Source organism: Tupaia chinensis, unplaced genomic scaffold (genome assembly GCF_000334495.1).
Source record: "Tupaia chinensis unplaced genomic scaffold, TupChi_1.0 Scaffold000047_1, whole genome shotgun sequence".
Taxonomy (NCBI): domain Eukaryota; kingdom Metazoa; phylum Chordata; class Mammalia; order Scandentia; family Tupaiidae; genus Tupaia; species Tupaia belangeri.
In genome coordinates this window covers 8,492,608-8,498,590 of record NW_006159505.1, presented here as the reverse complement: position 1 = coordinate 8,498,590, position 5,983 = coordinate 8,492,608, and the positions used below count along the sequence as shown (strand labels likewise).

The window sequence follows — 5,983 nt, the reverse complement described above, 5'->3', positions numbered from 1 at the left end:
TTTTTTGCTATAGGGCACGTGCGCTCGCCAGACAGAGAGAGATAGAGAGATAGAAAGCAAGAAATCACCCCCCAGGGAGGATGGCCACCCCACAATCCCTTCTCCTCCATTCTCCTCTCGGGATCTTGGGCATGCACGCACACGCGCCTGGCGTGAGTTTAAGCCACCGGGTCCGGGACTCGAAGCGCAGTTGACTATGTGGGAGCCCAGCGACATAGCCATTATGCTAACTGTTGGTCCCTATGACCACATTTTAACTTTATTACTTCTTCAAGAACTCTGCAGTCTGGGGCACTAAGTATCAGGACTTTGACATACGAATTTAGGAGACACAGCTCAATCCACACCAACCTGCCTATCAACACAAGAGCAGGAGGAGTCTTTTTGCCTTCCTCATGGACACTTAGAGACTCAACAAACACCCAGATCCAAAGTGTCTGGGACCTACACTAGAGAATCTACTCCCTGCACATGGCCTGTTTTTGGAGAGTTTGGGAGTAGGAGAGGACTACGTAAAAGCAACCATCACAGATGGAATACAGAAGCAGGAGTTGTCTCCTTTTCCACCCCAAGCTTTTGTACATCCCCCAAACACTGAAATACTGGAAGCCTGATCACCCAAACACTGACCGAACAGATCGCACAGTTTGCACAGGCTGCTTGCTGTGTTTGTGCGTGCGTGCACATAATTTGCGTCTGGCTAACCCACTGTGACGCTTCCCACTCTAAATACCTGGCAATGAAGGGCATTCTCTTCCACATAATGTCACAGCAGGAAGATCAGCATTTATTCTGAAACAACTTCTAATACCCACTCCATTCGAACAGTCCTCCAGGGTCTCTTCCCTTGCTTATGTGTGTGTTTTAACTTAGGTGAAAGACACAGTGAAATACGTGGACCTGGTGGGGGCAGCGTGGTGAGTGTACAGACCGGGTCGCCGCCACTTTGCTAGAGTATGGCTGTCACTCCAACGTTCCTTCTGCCCCCATCAAGGCAGTTTCCTCCCTTCCACCAACGGGGGTAAAAAACGACCTACCTTCTCTCTCTCCAAATGAATTATGCTTGTTTTTTAAATGTCATAAACATGAAATCATACATTCTGTACTATTTTGTGCCTCGCTTCTTCTGCTCAACACCATATTTGTTTTTGTTTGTTTGTTTGTTTGTTTTTGAGAGGTTTTAGTTGAAGGCATGTGCGCTCGCCAGAAAGACAGAGAGACAAAGAGACAGAAAGCAAGAAATCACCCCCCAGGAAGGATGGCTACACCACAATCCCTTCTCCTCCATTCTCCTCTTGGGATCTTGGGCACGCACACACACGCATCTGGCGTCAACATCATATTTGTTTCCGAGATTTGCCAATGCTGCTGCAGGTAGCCTCAGTTTACCCTTCTTTTGAGCAATGACCTAGTTATTACATGGCTGCACAACTGAAGTACTGTCACCTGGACATTTGTGGCTTTGAACTTTCTTTTATAAGTACTTTTTTCTTTTTCTAAAATTTGCAATGGGGTATATGCATTCTCCATGGGTGGGGGAATGAGAAATCATCCCCTGGGGGGATGGCCAACAGCAATCCCTTCTCCTCCATTCTCCTCTTGTATTATGGAGACATACACACACATGCCCAGCATGTTTTTCAAGTCACTGGGTCTGGGATGCGAACCATGCATTCAGCTATGGGGGAATCCAGCTGCCTTAACCTTCATGCCACCTGCTGGCCCAGAAGCATCACTTCCTATCCCTACATGGCAAGCACAAGAACAGCAGCAGTAGGGATCGGTGTGCAAAGGTGACGGTAATACCTGTCAGTTTACATACACAAAATATCTTCAGTGCTGTGAAGAGGATCTACCAAGTTAAATTATATAAGCTAAAATCATGCCAAAATAGTTAGCATGCAGCGATGCAGAAAAGGTGAGCCAGACCAGTGCTTGCAAGGAATTGTGTTTGATCAGCCCCTCTAAGAATCCAAATAAATTATTTCATTAAAGTCCCTATCAGGCACCACGTTGGGGGATTTCTGAGCTATGAACCAAAGTTGTTTTGTCCACACACACACAAAAAATGAAGATCATCTATAGACACCGTTATTTTCTTTCCGTTCTGTGGTCTTATCATTTTACAGCCTCAGGGAATTGAACTACAGATGTTTAAGCCAAGTTTTGATTCAATTCATTCCCCCCCCCCCACTTCTGCAGTGAAGAAATGGAAAAGGACATTTTAAAAAATTAATTAATTAATTAAAGACTTTCCCTTCTTCTCCTCCTCCACCCTCCCGATCCTCTCACCAACCTCCTAGTGTGTTTATAAATATATTCAGGCTAGGTCATGTCCTTTTGGAAAAAAAGACATCAAATTTATAATTAATCCCAATGCTACAGAAAAAAACTTATTACATAAGGAGATTTGTCTTCCTTCTTTTCCTTTGTTCATCCTCAATTGCAGACCCTATTAGCGTAACTGGGACCACTTAGGAAAGAATCCCAGTAGACTGGATCTGCTACAGTATATGGGATGTCTGTGAATTAAATTTGACACAATTAAATAACAGAAAATTGCATTTCGATACCTTTAGGAATACAGCAGTCAAAAGACATTTACTTATTAAAACAACAACAACAACAACAACAACTGTGGACAGTGATTTAAGTTCCTTCTATTTAGCAGGGAAAAGTTTAACAGAAAATAGAGAAAGAAGTTGGAGAGGCGGAGAGGACAAGACACTTCAAAGAAGAAGGGGCGGTTTTCTTAAAGGAGTTCTTACAGGCCTTGAAAATAATTTCAAACTCCTAAAATTATCAGCCCAAGATTCAAAGTCTGCACTTTGGGACATGGGGGCCAAGCGAGATGACAATAGACTTAGGTGTTGGCTCTAAAGCCTGCTCCAGACTTCATGGGAAAACACAGCCTCAAAAGCGTCCTTTCCAGGGCGAAGGGAATTCATGTACTCAGGGCACTGCTCTAATTGCTGGCTGGCCAGGCTCTGTAGTTTGTGGTCCAATCAAACAGGCAGTTCTTTTTATTCCATTTTGAAAACGTGCTCATTTTACCTACACTGTCCTCTAATTGTCCAGGTAACGCTTACCACAGCGGCCGTCCGGATGCTCATTAGAGCAACTACGTGAATATTTACTGTTTGAAATTGATCCATGTGTTCATTTAGCATATTTATACAGGCACAGACAGAGAACACTGGGGGAACTGGAGGACTCCTGGCCGGGGCTGTGGGGCCCTTGGAGCGTGTGTCAGTATCCTTTTCCAGGAGCCTTGAGAAAGCACAACATGCCCACCTGCATTCAGCAGTCTGTGTCCCGTATCAAGCCTGGGGACTCCCACAGAGCATATGAATGAGGATTCCACAGTGTTCCAAAGAGACACTGCCTCCCGCTGACTCTCTGTCTCGATTAGACACAATCCACTTGTCATCACGAGAATAACATGCCCTGGGCTTCCTGAGGGCCTGGTGTTTCTCAAAACGGGGGTAGGGGATGGGAGAAGTGTGCAAGAGGACAATCACCCTGTCCCTATACATCCTGCCTGCCCATCCTGGAGCAATGGTGGGAACACAGGAAGGTAAAAGCTCTGAGTGGCACCAAGAGTTCTTTTCAAAACACAATTTTACCTTGCAAGCAAATAGGAGAGGCTGAGAATATGAAACAGAAAACAATTCAGTTGTTAAAAGCATTTGACTATAAACAGGAGAATCTCTGGGCAAAGGTGCCATTTGTTTTTGAAATGCCTTTTATTCTTGACAAGCTGCATTTGGGCTCTTGGTGCCTGAATCTCAGGAACGCATTTCGTGAGTTAAGGAGATTGTTGTCTGCTACTCCCTTGCAATTACTTTTCAGATGATTTCTGGGTATTACCTGCTTATTGACAAGTCTGTCCTCAGGTCCTGATATGACCACTCAAACTCGACGTCTTCATTTCCACATAGAACTTGGTCCCTTGGAGACACTTGGCTGCCACTGGGCACCTCATCTCAAATGTGCAGGGCTGCTGTTCTCATATCTGCCAGTGCATTTAGCAGACTGTACATAGACCCCCAAAGCCCCCTAGCGACTACATCCTGGTGCCTAACATCTCACTTCTTTCAGTTATGATTCATGGTGCCATCTGTGGACAAGATAACAGGAGACGAGAATCCGAGAATAGCCATCAGGCATTTGTTCAATGGACTTTGAGCGCCAGTGCATCTAAGTTATGGCAAGGGACCTGAGGTTAAACCAGGAGGCTTAAACCAGCGCCTCCCATGGCTCAAACAGGACATTGTATTTTTGGATCAGTGGGTCTCAGCTGCCAAGCTGCCTTAATGACATCACTGCCCCCAGTTGTCCCCAACCCCCAGAGAACACCCAGAGCATGGCCACGGAGTCCAGCAAAGAGTTCATGGCAATAAGCCTAAGAGGAGAGAAGGGCTCATCCCACAGAAGGGAGGCCCAGCCTTGTCTCTGGGGTTGGGTGGATAAGATGAAGCAGGGTCTAGGGCTGTGAGAAAGGAGACTGAGACCCCTGGAGGCCTGCGGGCACCTGGCACATAGAAAGGTCATCACTGTTCTCTTATCATCGCTCAGTTGTCAAATCTAGGTCATGCTTTAAAGGACTGTTTGTGTAATGGCGCTTTTCTATAAACTCTGATACATTGTCCTTGGACCTCCTCTTGTTTCAGAACACGAGCCTGCATGTCAGCAGCCACATACGTGTGCGTCAACACGCTACACCTCCTCGCTGCTGTACTCGCCACCCAGCAGAATCACTTATCTCTGCTTTCCAGGAGCTGGACATGTCTAGGGAGATCGACATATTTTCTGCAGAAAGGGTTAAAGAGGAGCGAGTAATGATTACTGTCCTCTTTCAGTGGTCTGCCCCAAGCTCTTGGAAACTGAGCAATACACCTTCTTCAGTCTTGAGGGCTAAACTGACCTTCTGGGCTGCCCGCCCTGCTCTCAGGATGAGGCGAAGAAGGCCTGAGTCTCATGTAACATTTCATGCTGGGCTTAATGCTCATAGGCGCTGCCCTTGGAAACGCCAGGGCACATGGAAACAACTGAGAAAGAACAGGATAGGTGCAAGATGAGAGCTGTCCCTCCACACCAATCCTGCTGGCCTGACCTCTGGGCAGAGTGGACAGAGGCCTAAAAATCTCTTGGCATTTCCTGAGCGTGAGGCTGGCCGTGGCCAGACATGCTCAGTCCGGCTTCAGCCACCGGTGCCCACGCACCCTGCCGCCCGCCACCCCTTCATGTGCTAACACAGCAGGCTTCAGAAATTATTTCCAGAATCCTAATGGGACATGATTCACTGGAAAGAGGATGATGATATAATTATCCACCTGTATCTTTCAAATGGCAAGAAGTCCCCCTGCCCTTCCCACAGTGAACACTGCACTCAGCGTCTTCTGAGCAAAGATTTGCAAAAGGTAACTATGACTGCAGGGTTTCTCTCCTCAGAGTCAGCCTTATGCATGCCAGGAGCTTGCAGCCTGAGAAGAGGCGAGCCCGGGTCAAATGGAGTCCACGCAAAAACCGAGACCCAGCCAACTCTGACCCTGTAACTTACAAATTTCCTTCGATGAGCAAACACGTTGTTTCTCAATCTCCATGGTACACGCCAGGTGGAAGTGTGTGTGTGTGTGTGTGCAGGGGCAGGGAAGCCCAAGATGCTAGGCTTTCACTTTGACATGCTTTGCTTACTTTTTGCATTTTTGTTTTTAGAAATTGTTGTGTGTGTTTGTTTCTTTTAGGTTTTGCCATAGAGCATGTGCACTGGCAAAAACAGAGAGAGAGAAAGTAAGAAATCACTCCCAGGGAGGTGGGGGGAGATGGCCACAATGCAATCCCTTCTCCTCCCTTCTCTTCTCAGGATTCTGGGCATGTGCATACTTACATGTCCAGTGTCATTTTCAAGCTAAGGACTCTGGGATTTGAACCATGGTTTGTCATGTGGGAGTTCAGGACCTTAACTGCCAATACCACCTGC

The 5,983-nt window shown here is 46.7% G+C and overlaps 1 protein-coding gene across 1 annotated transcript in view; it reads right to left on the bottom strand.

The window, feature by feature from the left end:
* Positions 1-5,983, bottom strand: part of LOC102495642 (SH3 and multiple ankyrin repeat domains protein 2) — a gene marked incomplete at its 3' end in the record, with an annotated part of 501,991 nt that overhangs the window by 263,176 nt on the left and 232,832 nt on the right.